Source organism: Typopeltis vanoorti, chromosome 21 (genome assembly GCF_054136105.1).
Source record: "Typopeltis vanoorti isolate ZY-2024b chromosome 21, IOZ_Tvanoo_1.0, whole genome shotgun sequence".
Classification (NCBI taxonomy): Eukaryota; Metazoa; Arthropoda; class Arachnida; order Uropygi; family Thelyphonidae; genus Typopeltis; species Typopeltis vanoorti.
In genome coordinates, this window is record NC_143569.1 from 87,348,339 (window position 1) to 87,371,155 (window position 22,817).

The 22,817-nt window shown below is 34.7% G+C and overlaps 1 long non-coding RNA gene across 1 annotated transcript in view; it reads right to left on the reverse strand.

The window, feature by feature from the left end:
- LOC150095085 (uncharacterized) overlaps positions 1-22,817 on the reverse strand; it is a 49,859-nt gene that overhangs the window by 21,725 nt on the left and 5,317 nt on the right. Inside the window, exon 2 of the long non-coding RNA XR_016550193.1 lies at positions 6,264-6,314. This is a non-coding gene — a long non-coding RNA (uncharacterized LOC150095085). The remainder of the gene's footprint in view (positions 1-6,263; positions 6,315-22,817) is intronic.

The following is a 22,817-nucleotide window of genomic DNA, read 5'->3' on the forward strand; positions in this document are numbered from 1 at the left end:
CCTCTAGGATGAAATACTCCAATAAAGTGTTCATTGAACAATTCCACTATGTCCTCTGCATCAGTCACTCTATTCCCATTTTTATCCCACAATATCATTCTTCCACAGTCATTTCTCCTCCTACTGGCTACATAGCTAAAAAATTCCCAAGGATTTTCTTTGGATCTTAGGACCAATCTCCTCTCATATTCCAGTTTCGCTTTCCTTACCACACTAGTCACTCTTCTGGCCTGTGTCTTATATTCTTCATGCATCTTCTCTTCACCTGTCTCCTTATATCTCTTCCATAGCCTCTTTTTCGCATGCAATTCCTGTTTAATATTGTTTGTCATCCACTTTACTCCGAATTGTGTCCTCTTCTTCACTCGTGGTATACAACTTACCATTGCTGCTAACAAATATTCTTTCACAATTTCCCATGCACTAATGATATCCTGGCCTTCCAATTCCTCCCTCCATGAAACTTTCCAAAGTTGACATCTAAGACTATTATAATCACCTGCATTATAATTCCACATAAGTTCCCGTCTCTTTGATACTCCTGCATGTCTATTCATTTTCCAAGTCAAAACCATATGGTCACTCTCTCCAACTGGTGAGAGAGATGTCAACTCAGTTATTATCAACTCTTCTGATGCTATAATCAAATCCAAAATTCTTGAACCTCTTGTTCCCTCTGTTTACCTCTAGCTTTTGAGTACGTTCCACATGACCAGATAGAAACGATATTCATGAAATTTGGTATTTGAGAACTTTATTAAAAATTGTTAAGCAATTTCATTTTGGACAAAAAAATCACCATATGGAATCTTGGCTACAAAAATATATACTAAGAGAGGTTGGCAGATAGGTGGAAAGAGGGAGGATTGGTAAGTATATGATTTAAACATAAATTGGTGAGGGATCATAATTAGAAATTTTTCATTGCTATGTTTTCAGTAGTTGCACTTAGTTCTTTTTTTCCTTCCCTCCTGTATTGCAGCAGAAAAGAAAGAAAGAACAAATTGCTTCCTGAAAGTATGGTAAACGTAAGCAAGCAGAATTCATTGCTAACAACTCCATAATTAGTTCATTAACTTCCTAGAAAACCAAGATTAAGAAATCCAAATATGTTGTGCCAGTTTAATTGAAATTGACTTCATAATACACTCATGAGCCAAAACATTATGATCACCCAGCCTGTTTCCAGTGATACAGGCTGGGTGATCATGTCACAACCAGACTACATGTGGCAATATTTTGGTATGGGGATTGTTCATATGGAATCACTCAGACCTCTCATCCCCATTGAACATACCATGACTGCTAATTCTTATCTGGAGATTATTTCAGACAATGTATTGCCCTACATGGTGAGAGTGTAGGCTGGTGGATCTGGAGTATATTAGAAGTATATTATTGCATAATATGAGCCCTGTGTCACAAGGCTCGTATTATGCAAGCATAGTTCAAAGAGCATATCCAAGCATTCTGTATGCTCTCCTGGCCACCTAATTCTCCTGATTTGAATCCCATCAAACATTTTTAGAGGGCAACATACTATTGGTCGATGCCAGTGAATCACTCAATTACTGACCTCCATGATGTGATTTTGTTTAGTTGGTCCAGAATACTTAAGGATACCTTCCATAATCAAGTGCAGTCAATGTCAAGCTAGGTGCAAGTGATCATCTCTACCCAAGTGTGATATATATTTGCCTGGGAATTCATTAACCACGCTACCGAGCAAGATGTATATATACGTCCAGGTTACCATGGATGCGAAGTGCATATTAAAATTGTAATACCATTGATATGACAATGAAATACATGATGGATACGAAGTGTATGAGGACGCGTATTTGATCCACAATGGCCGGTAAGGTGATTAAATGTTGTTTCAGACAAAGGTACTTTTGTGTTTAGAGGAGAGATGATATCTATGTGGGTGGTGTGAAAAGTTCTCGGCCTCGACCATAAATGGCAATGCTATCATCAAGATGTTTTTTTCTTTTTTTTTTAAGTTGGTACATCTGTCATACGCATCCATGTAAAAGTTGCAAGTCATTCTATCAAGTATTTTTTTTATACAGCTGTCGGAAGCAAAAGTGTTGTCTATATCCCTTGAAATAGATAAAATTGAGTATCATACGGTTATAAAATTCTTTGTAAAAGAAGGTTTAACGCCAAAAGAAATTTATTCAAAGTTCATAAAAATTTATGGGCACTCGTCTCCTTCATTTCTGACAATTAAGAAATGGGCTGCTCAGTTTAAACACAGCCATACCAGCCTTGAAGATGATCCATGTGAAGGACTCCAACTCCAGAAATCATTGATCAGTGCACAATATGGTATTGGATGACTGGAGAGTCAAAGGGCATGAAACTGCTGAGACTCTAGGCATTTCAAAAGAATCTGTAGGATATATTTTGCATGAATTTTGTGCATCGATTTATTACTATGGATAAGACTTGGATTCACCAGTACACACCAGAATCCAAACAGTAGTCAAAACAGTGGACAGAAGCCAGTTGTTCAGCGCCAAAGAAGACAAGGTCATTGCATCGGTGTTTTGGGATGCATAAAGGCATTTTGTTTATTAATTATCTTGAAAAGGGTAAAACAATAACCAGGAATATTATTCCAATCTTTTAACCAGACTAGACAAATATAATAAATTTAGTTTAATCCTTTATCCAAGTGTGAGCAAACAAAGTTTGCACCTGAAAGTATCTTCAGGACTGGGGTAAGGTGGTACAACACCAGATCACTCCTTGCAAAGGTGGAGCAAGCTACCAACACTCCTATCTCAGTATCTCCCATAATGCAAAGCACATCTCCTTGCGGATATGTCTAATGTTATGCATTAAAAGAAGGGCCACAACCCAGACTAGTTTCAACCTTTATTGAGGTCTCTTCAGTGGTAGCCAGGCCCAAGTGGAGATACCAGGCAGAAGCATTAGCAGGTCATCTCTACCTTAGGAGTTGCCAAATGGTGTGCCACCCTTTTTTAATAAATTACTCTGGATTTAGAGAAAGATGTTGAAAGTTTATTTTTCACTTGGTTAGAGTATAATAAATTTAGTTTAATCCTTTATCCAAGTGTGAGCAAACAAAGTTTGCACCTGAAAATATCTTCAGGACTGGGGTAAGGTGGTACAATACCCGGGCACTCCTTGGAAAGGTGGAGCAAGCTACCAACACTTCTTAGTATCTCCCATAATGCAAAACACATCTCCTTGTGGATATGTCTAATGTTATGCATTAAGGGATTAAACTAAATTTAAGAGTTTAAACTAATCTAAATTTAAAATAAAGGATTAAACTAAATTTATTATACTCTAACCAAGTGAAAAATAAACTTTCAACATCTTTCTCTAAATCCAGAGTAATTTATTAAAAAAGGGTGGGACACCATTTGGCAACTCCTATAGATAGAGATGACCTGCTAATGCTTCTGCCTGGTATCTCCACTTGTCTCCACTTGGGCCTGGCTCCCACTGAAGAGACCTCAATAAAGGTTGAAACTAGTCTGGGTTGTGGCCCTTCCCTTAATGTATAACATTAGACATATCCACAAGGAGATGTGTTTTGCATTATGGGAGATACTGAGATAGGAGTGTTGGTAGCTTGCTCCACCTTTGCAAGGAGTGCCTTGGTGTTGTACCACCTTACCCCAGTCCTGAAGATACTTTCAGGCACAACCTTTGTTTGCTCACACTTAGATAAAGGATTAAACTAAATTTATTATACTCTAACCAATTGAAAAATAAACTTTCAACAGACTAGACAAAAAAACTGCCCACAAAGATGTTTTAGCAATGGGAAAATTGAGGGATCTGCACTATGAACTGTTGGAACTTCCACCCTATTTCCCAGATTTGGCTCCCTTTGACTTCTATCTCTTCCCAAAACTGAAACTCTTCCTCTCTCATCACTGTTTTTCTTCGAATCAAGAGATGATTTCAGCTGTAGAGGGGTATTTTGCAGATCTTACTGAAAACCGGAGCATCACTGGAATAAATGTATTAGTCCTAAGGGAGATTATGTTTAAAAATAAAAATAATTTTGAAATTATAAATTTGTGTTTTTCATTGTTAGGCTGAGAATTTTTCAGACCACCCACGTAAATATTTTGGAAGTGATAAATAGGGACTTAATGTTTAATGAAAATTTAAACATTGCTGAATAATAATGACCAGACCACTTGTATATATCTTCTTTTTCCTCCTGTAAATTTTGCTAATTTTTTACTATAATTTTTAATTTTTAATTTTTTAAAATAAACTTGCAGTATTCTCAGGGAGAAAGAAATTTGTGCCATTAGAAGATGTTTATGACTGACTTTGGTGCCAGTTTGAGAGCAAGCAATGCCATGGCATTGATTGCCTTAAGTAAATAGTGATGGCTGTCAAAGTCAAGCAAGAATTGCAGAGGAAGAAAAGGTTGTGAAAAATATGTAAAGAGAGACAGAAGCTGCATGAGGAATATATCAATTTCAAGTTAGGAATGTGACCAATAAAAGAAAGAAGAAATTGGAATATGAGTGACAACTGCAAGTCAAGAAAAATCTCAAATTCTTTCATTATGTGACATTAGGAGGAGAAATTATTTGAAAAAAGAACAATCCTGTTGGTTATGGTGAATAAAGAGTTGAAGTAAGGGCACATTGCAAAGATGAGAAAGGCAACCCAGAGGATTGTTGCATTGGTGGGGAAAAATATTGATCAACATAAGGATATGGTGGTTTAATTTTATAAAGCTTATACACTCCCATTGTATCAGACCACATTTGGTTTAGTATAGATCGATTTTGCCTCGATTTCAAGAGAATGAGAAAACTAGAGATGTAACAAAAATGATTATATAACTGTGAATTGTTGTCTATAAGAATAGATAAAAAATATATGTATTTAATTTAGCAGACAAAGCAGAGGGATGATATGACTCAGGTGTGTATAGGTTGAGATGTTCCGAAGAGTAGAACAAAGGAGTGAAAATTTTTTCTGTTTTGCATAGAATGCATTGCATGAGAGAGAGAGAGAGAGAGAGTGGTGAAAGCAGAGATAGTGAATGAGTTTCAAGAATAATAGACTTTGTGACACCTAAAATAGTCCTATATAGTCTCTGTGCCATATATAACAATTGCAAATGTATTCTGATAGTAATAATTTCACAATAGCATTTGTGTAGTCAAAAACTTAAGTTCAAGATTCAGTGAATAGCCTGTTCAATTTCTGTATGTCAGTCAACTTGAGCATTTTGAATCCTACAACACAACTTGCAAATGTTTGTATTAAATAGAATAATATTTCAGTGTGTGTGCGTGCACATACACACATCGAAATACATCCAAAATATTATGACCATTCACCTAGTAGTATGTTGGTCTGAGATAACTTGAGTGCCATAGACACACACAAATGCTTGGATATGGTCTTCCATGCTTGCACAGTGTGAGTCTTGTGATATGGAGCACTGTCATGCTGGATAAGTCTAGATCCATCAGGATATTTGCACCATGTAGGACAAAATCTGTCCAAAACAATCCAAAGTAAGAATTAGCAGTCTCTAAAGTATATTCAATGTGGGATGAGAGGACCCAGTGATGTCCATTAAGAACAATCCTCATATGGGATACTGCCAGCTATTTTCCACCCAACTGTGCAGTCTAATTGAAAAGAAATAGGCTGGCTGGTCATAATGTTTTTTCTTATGAGTGTATTATTTGACAATTGAATATCTTGTCTTGCTCATCATACTGTTCTGTTGCACTTCAGCTATAATTTAGCTACACATATTACCTAATGATCCTAATAAAGTATAGTCTTAATTTATTAGGTCTTATTATATTACTGTGAAATTCATCTGTCACTTAAAAACATTCATAAAATATCCATGTCCATATTTGGATTTAAACCTAAAATCCTGTTGGAAAAAGATATGCTAACTCAGTCAAACAGGTCAGTAAATCTGCAGGTTGTCATCAAATAAAAATGTGATTCATATTTGTTCCCAAAAGTTAATATTTAGAAAGAAAATTTTCTAAGTTATTCCTCATTTAAAAATTTAAAAAAATAATAAAATAAATTAACTTTGATCTGTGGTTTAAATTATCAGTGAATTAGATGCATGTAGTTAAAGGGAAACCATCCATTCCTATTCAGCTATCAACTTTTTTCTTCAAAATGAGACATTTTAATCTGCAAAATTATTTCTGCACTGAAAAGCATACACTTTTAAGTTTCTGATCTACTTAAAGAAAAGTTAGTAAATTACATACCTTATCTTTTTCTGTAGGCTGTAGCTGTGGGCATTTTCCCCAGTCAATTTGCTAAAAGAGAAAGAATTTTGGTCTATAAGACATATTTCAGTTTCTTCAGTCTGTTTAATACTTAAAGTGTTTATGAAATTGAACAAATAATGTAACAATAATGATTTATTATAGAGCATGCAGTAATACTGGATCAATAATGGCAGTGGAATATTATTATTATTATTATTATTATTATTCAGGCTTCCATGGAGTCAAAAGACTCATCGTGAGAGGTCCTTCCTAAGAACATAAAGTCTGTCAAGACTCATCAAGGGGAGGTCCCCCCCTAAGAAACACAAAGTCTATCATACTACTCTTTAAACTCATTGACCATTCTCGCTCCCACCACTCCATCAGGCAATGCATTCCACGGTTCAACCACCCTCCACGCAAAGAAACCACGCCTTAACCTCTTGCTCACAGTTTCCTTTCATAACTTCCAGGGATGGCCTCTTGTCATCACTCTTTCCTGCTGTTCAACCAAGCTAGTTTTTTTTCCCTCCTGGATGCTTGTGTTTTCATCCCCACAAAATACAAATTACCTGCATATTATGTTAAGTGCAAGTGGGAACTCATGCATTTAACAGACATAATATGCTGGCTTCATTGCCTCTCCATAAATCCAACTATTTTCAATCTGTTCAGAAATCAAGTCATTCCCTTGGATTTCTGATTGAAGTCCCAGGGTTCATCACAGAGGCCATGCTACATTACAACAAAAGTTCACAATCCACCATCTACACTGCACTATTTACTGCCACCTATACTCTTTATGCTGCTGTGTGTGTGTGTGTGTTATCTTAAAGGTTCGCCTGAGAAAAAACTGATTATCCTCAAATAATTCCTGTTCCTAAATTATAACAGCATATATTAGTTGAAATAATATAAGTTGTGTGGTCGATTTTTCTTGAGTTGCAGGATTAAAAGTCTGAGTTTCCAGGAGCAAAATCCAACTTGCTTTTGCTTTACAAAGATCGACTAACCTGAGAAACCAGTTAAAAAAAAGAGAAAGTTCTCTTCGATACTGCAGCTGCTGTTAGTAAAATAACATTAGGAAGAATTATGATTGGATGAGATACCAGGAATACATTCATTAAACATTATGAAACATGTTTTTTTTTCATATTAATATTTTAACAATGTTTCCCTGTTATACAATTATCATGATTAACATTAGACACCTCCATAGAATCAAAAGATTCATCACAGAAGAGATGTATTCAATTAAGGCAGATGTAACAGGAACACAAGGCTAATCACCTTCCCTCAAATGAACCACTGATTTTTAATTCATGTAAGAAGATCAAAAATGGCTTGATTATTAATGTCACTGATATTTTGCTTATATTTTTACACAATATTGATATAAGTGCAGAAATGGACTGAAATTCTGCACTTCCTCAATACTTTCAGTATTGAGGAAGAGGTTGCCCCTGTTTAAAATTACACATTTACACGTTGAATATGCAATTACATCAACTGAATTTTGTGTGCCTCTGATGTCAACTGTCCATTTTCGGGATTGCTCATGTCTCCTTAATTTTATGATAGAACAAAAGATCAGATAATCAATTAATAAGAATGTATTGATAAATACCTGTTAATGAAAAATTATCTTTAATTAGTGTGATAATCTTCGAAGCAATTTCCTCAACTGTGCACATATTTCAATACCCAGTTTCAGTTTACTAAAGGTGAGCACTGAACAAGGAAATCGGCTTCTGTTACGCTGTTTAACTAAGGAAATGCCTCTCTCTTAGAGCCAAGAGTTAAAATACCACCACGATCGTGAATGTGTTTAGGGATTGCATGAATTTTATTGCCCAATGTGAAACTACCATTGCTCTTATTTCAGGGCTAAAGTGGCTTGAAAAAAAGTTCCATGTTTGATCTCTAAAGCAGTTTTCAGTTTTAACCCTTACCTCACTCACGTTACTAATCTACTGTGTTTTGTTGGAAGTCTGCGTCTCTCTCTCTCTCTCTCTCAGATTTCTACCAACTATATTTTTCTTTATGGCTGCGCAGGAAGGTTACGCTAATGATTTAAATAGAAATTTCTGAGGGGATGACAACATATATTGGTGCCGCGAGTAAATTGATTCTTTCTTACCCTTTTTCCGCAGTAACTTTGCCAAAGAGGTAATTCGCAAAGGTTACCTAAGCCGCCCTTCCCTGGGGCAACGCAGAAATGCCTGGGTGGTTTTGTCTGTCCTGGTTTCTTTACTTATGTCTTTGGAAATATCATTGTCATGCATCCCTAAAAACATTCACGCCCGGCGTGGTATTTTAACTCTTGACCCACGTGTTATTACTATGATGGGGGGAATGGAAGTAGTTTCTTTAATATTGCTTTTTCTTCCAAATTACAAGTAGTAGAAAATGTTGGTAATAGTAATTTGTTGTGAATTCAAGAAGTGTATTTTGAAGCTGTTTTCCTTGTGTCTTCCCAGTGTTCCCTCTAAAAATTTAATTTTCCACATAATAAATAGTAATAGGCTTTTTATTTCGAAACATGCAAAAAGCTTTTTATAAGTTATACAGGTCCTCTCTTGCCTTGAAAGCATTTTATAAACGAATGGCTGAGAGTTATAAAAATTAACTCGGGATTACACGGTGAAAATAGAACCTACATTATAGTCAACCATACACAAAATGCAAACATAAAAAAAAGACAAAAATCACCTTTAAATTCAGAGTAAACTAGAATCCCATTACACTAGTTCAATTTCATATCCTGTTCCACTTATAATCATGTTTTTAAAATTAAAACTAAACTTTGTGTTTTTTTTCTTAATATAAAAATAATAAATAAGACGTTTCCTATAACTCTATCTTTCACTTAAACTAAATACTAAATTAAAGCCATCAGTGACACAATGCTGATCAAAAAATTAGTTTTTCTATAAAACAAATAAGACATATGTTGTATGAGAAATAATAATATTAAGGATGGGTCTACAGCAGGTCATTGTTCATTGTCGGCATCAGTTCATTGCCACCAAATTATAGACTCAAAAGCGACAAGAATACAACAGCCAGCAACTGACATCTCATGCTCCCAACCCTAATTGATATTATTGTATGAAATAAGTTATACTATCAAGTAAACCGGTTTTAAAAAGAGTTTCCCAATCCTTGATCAGAATGAAATATGTAAAGCTCTGTTAAGGAAACTGTACCAGCCAACATGAAATACTGCAGAGTATGCTTATGTGTATATAATAGCGCATCAATATCTCCAAAATAACAAGTCCAGGCGAAATTTACAGTTGTTAGTTATATATATATATATAAGGATAGTGAACTCAAGCTATTAATGAACCAAGGCTTTTATGAAAGAGGAAATGTCCTCTGCACATTGCACATTCCTTCAGTCTGTCCTCATACTCAGCATTCCTCATACTCATGGTTCTTATTACTCGTATATCCGGACTATATCTGCACAAAAATCCAGATGGCACCTGATCAGCGCGTTATACAATGGCTCTGTGAGTTTGTCTATACTTCTCATTATCCTTCGCGTTATAGTAGCAATTTTGTGAGCAACCTTTTGCAGTGTGTCCTGAATTACTATCCACCAATACTTCCAGATTCCTTGTCTTCTCCTCTTCCTGAAGCAAAACTCCAACAATACAATACACCTCATCAATATCTTTCAGCCAAAGTACATGATTTTATACTTAGCAACATGATCTGACATCCTCAGTTATCTAATAAAAGTGCTAACTTATTCAAATCCTCTTGTAGCAACATCACGTCACTCTTATCAGTTCGGCATAATCAGAAAACACTTGACTATCTCCTTTTAAACCTTGGACTACAATCAACAATATACAGATTCAACAAAAGCAACCCCCAGAACAGAACACTCTAATTTGTCGCTTCTTTTTTTCTCTGAAACATTGTTCCTCCATGTTGAAAATTTTTTCATTCGTTAAACATGCAAGAAAGCATATACAAGTAGCCTCGTTGTGAAGATACTTCACTCGCAAACTTTGTTGACTACACTTGAATAAAGGAATAAACAAGAATATAATTTCTTAGCATCTTTACTTTAATTTATAACCAACTGAAAAAAAAATTTCATCATCTTACTCTGATCCAGTGTATTTTAATAATAAGATGTTACTACTTTTCACGACTTGTATATGGAAATATATGACTCTGAATCATCAATGTATAGATTATGAGACCACTTCGAAACCACTTCAGTGGAACCACTTTCCACTGAAGTGGTTTCGATCACTGCATTCCATTAAATGCCTGCCTATGGTATGGTATGGTCTCTACGGCCTTTATCTGGATCCCTCGGTGGGTGCCCTGTCCTGGATGATGAGCGGCTCTAGCTGACGACTTGTCGAGGTTGACGCTTGGCGTAGCCTTGGATCTTGTCTGCCATTGGGTGGCGCTGAGTCCTCTGCAAGTTTTGCCTGGTAGTACCAGCTGAGATTAATGGAATGCAATGAGCTATAAGATCCTTCCGGCTACTCATTGAGGTCAGAGTGATCCTAAGGATCGCCTAGTTTTTTTTGGAGACGGCTCGCGCTTAAATAGTGCCAAGTTTTGGGAGACTACCCTTTTCTCATACAAAAGTAGAAACCGGTCTGGGTAGTGGCCCTTTCCATAATGCATTACGGGATCACCATCATCATGCTTTTCAAGGATTTAGGCTTAGAATGGCCTGTTCCGGCCTTAGAAGTCATTGTTGAATCTCTTTATAGGACGTCCTGGTTTTCTTTTTCCTAATGGGTTTTCTTTTTCCTAATGGTGCCTTTTTCCTAAGGCAATTAATGTGACGTCATTATCCACTATATGCAATCAGCTTAGTCGTGAAGATACTTCACATACAAAATTTGCTTATAAGTGGATAAAATGATAAACAAGAATTTAATTTCTTGGTATTTTTAATTTAATCGTTCTTCCATATACAGCCTGGCTTCTAATTTTCCATATTTAGAAGATCGAAATATAACAGCCCATATCAAATCAAAGCCTCGTCCATTATTTAACAGATGATCAACTCTTACATTTTGATCTTCTAAGGCATTCTAATTGATTCAATCCATGAATAAACACTTTGGCCTTCCTCTGGGTCATTTCCCTGCCATTTTTGCCTTAAACACCTATTTTGCTATAATCTTTTATCACTTCTTCTATCTACGTGACCATGTTATCTTAGATTAGTTTTGCTTACACATTCTTGTATACGTATTAAAATGTAATTTTTTTTTGTCTTCAAGTTTAATAATAATTCAGTCACTTATACAGTATGTTTACCCATCAATTTACCTTAAATCTTTCTATCTGTGATCTTTAATCTTTTTTTATTTTTTAACTCCGATCCATATTTTAAAATTGCTATGATGGTGTGTGTGTGTGTGTGTGTGTGTGTGTGTGTGTGTGTGTGTGTGTGTGTGTGTGTGTGTGTGTGTGTGTGTGTGTGTGTGTGTGTGTGTGTGTGTGTGTGTGTGTGTGTGTGTGTGTGTGTGTGTGTGTGTGTGTGTGTGTGTGTGTGTTGCACACGGCGATTGCAATGTACAACTTAATTAGGCGCCTCCGCAGGGAAGGTGGGAAAACAACAAGACATAACGTCCTTCGATTAGGAAAGGCCCAAGTTCGATTCTTGTCGTGACGAGCAGAATGCTTATATAGTCGTCTTCAACTGAAGGTGAATCAGCCGATCTCATACTGAGTAATCAGGGTTTATTCTCCCAGAAGTCTGGTTTTTCATCGCATATACACAGGCAAATCGGCAATTTACAGACAAAAGGTTGGTCGATTGGTAGAGCCTCTGCTACTTAGATTAGTTGTGCTTACACATTCTTGTACACGTATTAAAATGTAAATTTTTTTTTGTCTTCAAGTTTAATAATAATTCAGTCAGAGAGTGCCAACAGCATCGTTTGATGCTGTTGGCACTCTCCTTCGATGAGTCTTTGGACTCATCATGAGGTGTCACATAATAATAATAATAATAATAAAAGAGTGGGGGCGGGGCGGGGCGCAGCATTGCGTTGATGTTGGTTAGTAAATGCCGTTGTGTGTAAATGAAGGATTGTGGAGTGCTCTTCCGTCCCATGGTCTTAGACGTGACACTTAATAATAATTTTAGCAACATGTGGAAGAATTGGGAATATATCAATGAATAACGGAAAAATTATCATAATATATAGAATTAAAAACGTAAAATGGAAAGATCTGCCAACACTCCTCAGTAGTATAGAGGTACCCGCCTGTCACGCGAGTGACCGAGGTTCGATTCCCGCCTGGGGAGGTTTGATTTTTCTTTCCTCTTCCTTAGATTATTAATGTTCTAGGAGTTACAGAATGGTTTTCTTGTGCATTGTATGGGATTAATATGTTAAAAATGGTACAATAAGGAAAAAAATAAAATAAAATCCGAAGATACAACACTGTTGTAAGGACTGGAATGTTTGATCCTCATAATTAATAATAATATTCATACGATGCCTTTATCTATTATTAAGTAAATACTCCAGGTTGGGCTGGTTGTATCAAAGCTGTATCATATAATAACTTCCATCTCACCGGGGCCGTTTTAAGGTAAAGGCGGCCCCGCTCTTTTAGGGGTCCCCATTCTCTTATTTTTTTTTTTTTTTAAACAGAGAAACCAAACAAATTTTCAGTGCTCAACATGGGCCGGTTAAAATATTACATAATCCTAATATAACTTGATGCAAAGTATTTTATGAAAATGCTATGAGGAAAGAACTTAGAATTACGTTGGTAATTCTAAGTTAGTTTTGTCGATTGTCATTTTCAAACTCCGGTTACAAGAAACCCGGTTAAACAAAAACTGCTATTAATCTTTGTTTTATTTCGGTGCTAAGCTATGAGTTACTCACTTTTATGGAATTTACATTAACTTTATTTGGTGCATCCTACGTCGACAGTCACGATTGCTGATAATGCTTATGTGCAAAAGTTTTGTGCGCCAAAGCCGATGTCACGCAAATCGAACCTTGGAAAGTATACTGGCACTTCTAAATTTCTATTTCGAGCACTGAAAAATATAATACATAAATGAATAGAAACTTTTTTAAATCTCGAACAACTTTCATAGCTGGAATGCCGCAACAATGAATGAATCTTCTCGTGCGGACAGGTGATTGTCGAGTACCAACCGTAATATATACATCGCAGTTCAGGTTCAACTTTCTGCTTTACAAGTTTAAACTAGTAGATAAGTATATTGTGTTATTGTCTTGGTCTAGTTTGAAAATAGTTAAAAGTTATAGGCAAGTCATAGGGATATTAGGAGAACACGCTTCCCCTCAGTATGAAGCGTTACGAAAGTGTTTGTACCAAACGAAAGAAAATGAAAGAACAGGCAAAAGCTATTCAAAAACTTCCAAAACTAACAACATTTTTTAAGAGCAGTGAAAGTGAAGTTGCTGGGGAGAATGAAGCGCGTAGGGAAAGGGAAAATACGGAATCGCCAGCAAATTCTGTTTTAAGCATGTCCTTGTGCAGTAATAGTGGACAGAAAGAAACAAGAACTTACAGGAGTACTGGGCTCAAAAAGGTCCGTCCGAATGCCGAAATAATCAGTGCAGCTTTAGTCAGTCAGCCCGAGAATATATGGTAGGAAGTAACAACTCAGATAAAGAAACTCGGTATTTAACACCGGCAATGTTTTCACGACGGTTGTCGAATGGAGAAACTGAACTTCGAGATTGGCTTATTTATTCTCCCACAAAAGGAAAAATATATTGTTTTGTTTGTAAATTGTTTTCAATTTCTGATTCCTCATTTATAATGAGCGGATTCAATGTCTGGAAACACGAAATAAAGGCCATTTCACATCATGAAAATGGGGCGGAACACAGAAAATGCAGGATGATATACTGCACTCATTTAAAAGTGCATGGGCGTATAAACACACAATTGGTAATCCAGTTCGACAGTGAGCGTCCGTACTGGACAGAAGTATTGAAAAGAATATTTGCAGTTATAAAATATTTAGTGTCTAGAGGCCTGCCGCTAAGAGAAGACAAAACCAAACATAGGCTCGCCTAGGAATGGCAGTTATTTCGGCATTTTGGAACTGATCAGTCAGTTTGATCCATTTTTATGCGAAAATGTACAGTAAAAGGGTCCCATCATATCTATCAGCTACTATTTGTGAAGAATTCAGACAAATTATGGGAGTTAAAGTGTTAGAAACTATTGTCGCTGAAGTACAGAAAGCTAAGTATTATTCCATATGGGTGGATTCAACACCTAATATCACACACGTAGACCAACTGACATTTATAATAAGATATGTTTCTGGAGGTATCCCTAAAGAGAGAATTTTATAGTTTATTCCCATTCATGGGCATTAAGCAGATATTCTCGCTGACGTAATCACGACTTTTTTGGATCAAAATAATATACCACTAATGAATTGTAGAGGTCAGTCCTATGATGATGCAGCAAATATGTCAGGACATTGTTCAGGATTACAGGCTAAAATTAAGGAACGAAATAAATATGCATTGTACATACCATGCGTAGGACATTCCTTCAACCTTGTAGGTGCTCATGCAGTAAATAGTACCTTAAATGTCACCATTTATTTTGATTTTGTTCAAAATCTTTACAGTTTTTTTTCATCTTCGCCTTATCGTTGGGAAATAATGGTTTCGCATTTGGGATCTCGGCTTAAAGTGATAAAGCAATTGTCAGGAACTCGGCGTCTGCACATGCAGATGCAGTAAGTGCTCTTTACGAAGGTTATGGAGAAATCAGATCGAGTTTGGATGATTTAGGAGGGAGTCAGGAATCATCAGAAACACGGCTTCAGCTCAGAGTTTAAGAGACAAACCAGAAACAAATTTTCTGGCTATTTTTTTTTTTTTTTGAATGACATATTGAAACGATTTAACAGTGTGAGCCAAGTCCTCCAGAAAGAAAGCATGAACTTATCTAACTGCTCTTAAAGGCATTTGTAACTGAGAAAAGAAAACTGTTTTGAAGACTATGAATCCCAAGCGAAAGAAAAGTCACGGGATTCGTATAAACGAATAAAACAACGCAGCAACACTCTAACATTTGTGGATGGTGGTAGAAACACGGACGACTCAGACGTGCAGCTTAAAGGGCAGCAGGAAATTTAGAGTGGACACATACCGATCATAGATTCCTTGGTAACTAGTTTGGATACGCGAGAAAAACCGCACGCAGAAATATTTAATAAAATTTGGCTTCTTAGAAACTCTTCATACTTTAGATGATCAAGATATAAAAACTCACTGCGATGGTCTAGCCAACTTCTATAGCGAAGACCTTACTTCTACAGAACTATTCATGGAATGTCTCCACTTTAGGTCACACATGGTGATGGATATAGAATCAGTGATGAAAGCAAACGTAGGTGATAAGACCTTAACCACAAATGAAGAAGAAGACTGTGTTACCATTAACAAAATTTACGCTTATATGCATGATGAACATATATTTTCAGTATTTCCTAATATGGAAATCTCTGTGAGGATTTTTCTTTCAATAATGGTTGCTAATGCCTGTGGCGAGCGTTCATTTTCTAAAATGAATTATTAAAAAATGAATTAAGAAACAGTATAGCACAGTCACGATTAAACCATCTAAGTTTAATGATCATTGAACATGAGATTTTACAAAATATTAACTTTGATGACCTAATACGTGATTTTGCCACATCAAAATGTAGAAAAGTAACTTTCTAATGTTAGTTTTGCTATGGGGAAGCGTGTGGGTGGAAAGGAGTGAATTGTGTTATTTTTGTTTTGAATATCGCCTTCACATCCACCAATAGAATTACTTGGGACTTCAAAATCGATGAGTATCTTATTATTATTATTATTACTGAACATTAGGAAATGTGATAGGGGCTTCACATTTCTCTTCCCGCCGGGGGCCCAAGAAAGTGTTGATTCGGTCCTGCTTATCGCTGTATATATTCTTCAACAACCCGATAATTCTATGAAATGTTTTAATCACTTTTACAATATGACCTCTGAAATTTAACTCTCACAGTCATCAGCATCCCTAAATTCTTAGCCTCATTAATTTCCTGCGCTTCATGCACAGTTGGTACCTTTTGCACGTCAAACCGATAGTCATTCTTCTTTGTTCATACTGTTTGCCTATTTTATTATTATTATTATTATTATTATTATTATTATTATTATTATTATTATTATTAAAAATTATTATTATATTAACAGCAGACGTCCGAGGATTCAAAAGACTCATTACAGGAGGTATTTAAACCATTCTGAAATATATTTACGTCATCCTTATTAACTATTGCTCTATCCAGCTTTACATTATCAGCAAACACTTAAAGATTTCTCCTCCCATCATTTCGTATATCATTAATATACAACTAGCCCATGTATACAGAATCCTATGGCGCACCGCTAGTCAGGCGCCCTCTCCTCAACTCTCTGATGTGATCTCTATCTATCAGCCATCCTGTTAACCCATCACCAGCTCAGATCCAAACTCATGTACTCCAATTTATGCAGAGTCCCATGCGTTATTGTATTAAAAAAATACACGCAGCAGAAATTTAATGTACTCTCATTTTGTCATACAAAATATAGTCAACTGGCTTTTAAAAATCACCGGATCGTAGTTGTAGCACTATTATTTCGTAAAAAAAAAGTAATAAAAAAAGTCTAATATTTTTGTTTGTTTGTTTATGGTTTCGTTTATCTTTAAAAGATGGCGCTACTCGCTCTATTATTTAAATTCAACTGATGAAAATATTGTGTTAAGAGTTTCTTTTTTTTTTTTCATAAATAGTCCTAAATTTATAATCACATCACAACAAAACTTTCATTTGCAAATTTGTTTCATATTGTGTACGAGTACATCGTAAAAAATAAAATAACAAAAATATGATTTGTTCTTCATTGAATAGCATACTGTTCCAGTATCTTTTGTAGTAAAAAAATAAACAAAATAATAATAATAATAAGTTAACAACTCAGAAGTATTAATATAAAATAATAGACCGATGCTCTTATTTTATTTTAAACATATTTTCCTATCCTATGAATAAGGAAAACAAACCCATATCAGTCATAGCATCCGTAACCTGATCTTTGGACAAATTTGTACTACTGTATCTTTCTCATCCAAAGCCAACATGTCAGCGGAGAGAATTCATTGGGAAGGGTGGGGGCTGATTAAAATAAAAATGAGATAATCGCCTGTATAGTGCCCCCCCCCCTTGTTGTTTGCTTACATACTGTTTGAATAATCAAAAATGAATCAGTCAAAGGAAGTCCTAAATATATAAGTAGAAATGTCAGATGTAGTAGATGTAATAAGCAGTACTATACACGGTATATAATAATATGCTGTAATAGTGAGGATGCGATAAATTTAATATGCTCGAAATATAATGAAATATTAAGGAAGCAACTGATTTGAGATTTCAATTTTAAGCACTTAATTCCAGAGCGACCTTCTTAAAAAAAAAAAAAAAGAAAAGAAAAGAGGTGGGAAAAGCTATCACAATATTAACAGTGCGAAGAAGTTGATGCGGCCATTTTATATCACAAGAGCTGCAGCTACCCACCACCCCTTTATTGCGCGACTGCAAACACACCGAACCTACTTCTCTGCACCCTCTTTTATTCCATCCACCTCTGTCCTCTGGAACAGCTTTCCTCAAGTATTCCTAAAAACTAAAATCTGCAGCTCAATCAGCTACGATCTGCAGATCCCTTAACTAGCATTTTATATCACTATTAGACTTGGTTTCGCAAGAAATGTTTCTGTTAGTATTTCGCTGAATTAGAAAATATTTTCTTTTATATTTGTTTACATATTAACATTGCATTCCACTGACGAAAGTTTCTAAACCTATATAGATTTAGTATCGCGGTTGAGCTGAGAACGATTGCAATAATCCAGAACCTCTGCTCCATCCATTTACTCATTGGACATCATCAGATGTCGTATGGTCACTCCTTTCCTTGGTGATGTTCCACACCAGTCCTCACCAGGTGGTCTTGTCGTATGTTTTTCTGGAGGCTTTAACTCTCTGAAGATCAGCTACTCCAGACACACAGTCGATCTGACTCAATGACGGTCTACCTTTTCCTCTTTTCCCAGGAAATTTATCTTCTATTACTGTTCTGAGAATTCCTCCTTCCATCCTTTCAATGTGCCCAAAGTATTTCAGCTCTCTTCTGAAAATATCTTTAAGGAGCCTTAGCTCTTTTTAGTACCAGTCCATTTGACTAGCATTCAGTATATATATCTTCAACAGCCTTCTGTAACACCACATCTCAAAAGCAGCTATCCTTTTCCTATCAGACTTCTTTAGGTTTCAAGTCTCACATCCATAAGTCATTGTTGGAAAAACAGCTGTATCCAGAATTCTTAACTTTGTTCTTGTGGAGATAGATCCATCTTTCCAAATTTCAGTTCAGGCCTTCAATGAACAGGGTGGTAATCTTACGCTGGATATCGAAAATCATCTGCCACCAAAAGATACTCACAGCATCCAGGCCACGATGAGATTACAACTCATAGCCTAGAATGGTTAGCGAGTAAAAGACGCTACTCACTTGAGCAACCAGGCCTTGCGCTCCAGGCGGACTCCTTAGCAAAATAAAGTCAGTTAGTCTAACTTAACTAAATAATTTGCATTTCACAAATACTTATCATTGCTGCACAGATGTGAAGAGTGTCCGTAGTTACCGAAGACTATGTAAAACTCCCACATACGTTTCTGATTTAAAATGCATGCTTTTATCAATGACAGAAATATTTCTGGATATTTCGGAAAGTTCTAGTCATGCACTTTCTTTTGGTCAAAGCTACCCATTAAAATATCACATAAATTAACACCGAAAGTCTACAGTTTATTGGAAACTGTGTCCCTGATCCTGTTTCAGTAATGGGAAGAAATTTTTATAGCGGGGTTCAGTGACTCTCCTATAACAAAATATCTTCCCATTTCTTGTGTTTCAAATAGTTAGCAAATTTAGATCTGGATTTCTTGGCGTAGACAAGTTTATAAATCTTTTATGGGCAATTAACAGTATATGCTATTATGAAAATCTATCCCATAGTTTCATACTTTAATTGATTAGATATTGATTTTTTATTTTGGCGAAAGATACAAAATATTATTTGTAACATTGAATAATCATAATTAGTCTTCAATTTGCATAATGGCTTGATCATCTTCAGCATCCTTCTCTTCGGCACTCTCATTTGTCGAACTTAAGCAGAGAATTTCGAAGCATAGGGGTATTGGTCTGATATCTCTCGAATGACATACCGGTAACTGTAGTTTCTTTCACATCTTCTGCTCATAAAAATTATTAACTGTTGAAGTCAGATTTCGTTTCTTAGAAGAGAATAAGAATAATCTTCTTCAAGGTTTCTTGAAGTTTCTTTGAAACGCCTGAAAACAGTTCCTGGAAAGCCTTCATCATTTCGTAATATTTCTTTTGTACTTTCCAAAGTTTAACAGAAAATTGCTGCTATGCTACGAGAAGAACACATGGAAAAAAATTCAATAAAAGCGAAATGGGCTAATTCTTCGTTCTCGTCCCTGTTAAAGAGATCCCAAGACAGAAACAGCTGGAGAGACTATGTCAAGATTGTCCCCTTTATAGTGCCCTAACGGTTTACGTAGACGACGAAGAAATATGATTTCGTAAGCATGGAAAATCAACAACAACATTACATTGGATTATTATGATTATTTTATTCACATAATTGATACATAGTCAAAACAAGATATCATATAAACAAAAATTTGACCAGTGATACACAACAATTCAGATTCTAACCAAGAATCTAAGAATAGTCCTTCAGGTAGCGTCGTAAAATATGGACTGTTCCAAGTAATGCTGTTTTTCTGTAGGTCACATGGGGTTACTTCATTGATTTTTAATTGCTGTAAATAGTTGGACAGCTTCTTTGAAGTTGCACCAAGTGCACCGATAACTATTGGGACGACTTTGGTGTGTTTAGTCAATTAAACTATGAAACTATTGGACAGATTTTCATAATAGCATATACTGTTAATTGCCCATAAAAGATTTATAAACACACCGTGTGTAAATATTTTAGAAATCAATAAAAATGATTATATATATATATATATATATATATATATATATATATATATATATATATATATATATATATATATATATATATATATATATATATATATATATATATATATATATTATTATTATTGTTGTTGTTTGTGAGAATTAGGAAATATAGTATTTTAATTGCATATGTGTAAATACTGTTGTATAATCACACTTTCCCAAACTTTGAAAAAAAAATAGTAAACTACAACATGTAATATTATATAACTTGTGTAACTCTGAACTATATAATTGTAAATCATTACTGTAATTATTATTTTAAAAAATAGCAAAAAAAACTATGTTATCATTTATTATTAAAATTTCATTACATGTAGCACTCAGTGCTGAACCTTGTAAACTAATATACTGGATGTTACTCAAGATGATTATTGAATATATGTAAATATTTGAGAGATCAATAAAAAAAGACCTTCATGGGAAAAAAAAAAAAATATATATATATATATATATTATTATTATTATTATTCTGAACAGAAATTGTCATAGTAAGCTTTATTGTATATATGTAAATACCCTGTATGATGATAAATAAAATGTTATTACAGTTAAAAAAATTGATATTAAACATATTTATATATTATTCATATGAATCATCATATTATGTATGTATGTATATGATCATATTTTGTCAAACTTTGAAAAAAAAAAAAACTTTCAATTTCAACATGCAATGTTGCAGTTTATTACAGTAATAAAACTGTAATAAATAAACTGTAATAAAAATATATTACAGTTTATATGCAATGTTAACTTTTAAAATAGTACACGTAAATTATTGTGGTATTATAATTGTTATTAATAACACATGAATTATCCTGTTATAGCATTTGCACATTATGCATATTATAATGATATTAATTAGAAATTGTTCTTGAATCACATGAAAGAAAATATAGTATCATTGCTTAAATTCTATATGTATGCAATTTATCTGAGACAAAATAAAGTATTAAACTATTAAAAAAAAAAAAAATATATATATATATATTATTAACGGTTTTCCATTAGAATATGTAAGTCAATCTTGGATAGAAACGGCAAGAACTCCTATTCCTTCTTCAGTCTAACTAACATATAATATTTCTAGGTTAATTTTATTTGTGAGGGGACCCTATAACCATATCTCGAGACCTACTAACTCAGTGCAAAAAAAAAAAAAAAAAGAAAGAAAGTTTAAGTGGGTAATCCAATTACTGACTAATAGCTACTGTGGTCAAACCTGTATTGCGTAACAAGTAATTCGCCAATATGTAGGTTGACTTCTTATGTATATTCACACGCATTATTAACTTCCACCTAGCCTCCATTTTACCCATCACTAAAAGGTTAGCCTAAGGCGATTGATGATTTCTGAGACATCAGAAAGGGGAAGCGAGCGAGTAAGAGAGAGAGAGTATACAGTGGAGAAGCAGACATCTCATAATACTATACCCTACAGGTGTGTGTGTGTGTGTTACTTTCTGAAATAGAATGTGTGAGTTCTGTCAATTTTCTTGAGTTGTGTAGTTAAAAGTTCTACTGTCCTGTGCCGAAGATCGCTTAACTCGAGAACCTTCCAAAAATAAATAAAAAAGGCCTAGAGGAAATTCCTCAGACGACTAGAATAAAATTTATAACACTCTTTTTTCTGACGGTCTAGCGCTATAGAAGTAAGTGCCAGTTACGCAGACATCTCATTTTCTTTTATCCTCTTTTTACTTCTATATTTTATATTTTTATATGCCTACAGATTTATATACACCCATAACAATATCGATGTCAGAAAACTCTATTATAATTATTACACTTCAGTCAATACTAATCAACCTACACTTCATATATATAACAATTACCTATTCTTTGACTCTTTGGGTTCTATTATATATATATATATATATATATATATATATATATATATATATATATATATATATATATATATTCTGAATCCCAATTTTGACTGCCTTCTTCAGCAACGTTTTCATTGTTCCTTCTCATTTAGTAGAGCCTGGTTCAGCTAAGTTCTAAAGAACATTTAATTAAATATTCTTTTTTTTCGACTATTAGATAAATATTATAACCAAGCGAATGATTCTTATACAATCCTCCTGGAATTTATTTAGTAAATCTTGCCTGAATATTTGCCATTCTCTTCACATCTATTAAAAATCTTGGTGAGTAAAGTTGTGAGTTATAATTCAATATATATATTTTTTTATTTCGAATTTTGGGGTAAAATGGATGACCAATGAGATTAAGAAAGAATTTCAGATAAAAAGGTGGTTATGGAAAAAGTATAGAATGAGAGGTGGTGAACAGTTACATGAGGAATACAAAATACAAGAAGGAAAGGTGACTAGTATAGTCAGGAAGGGAAAATCAGAATGTGTTACTTCTG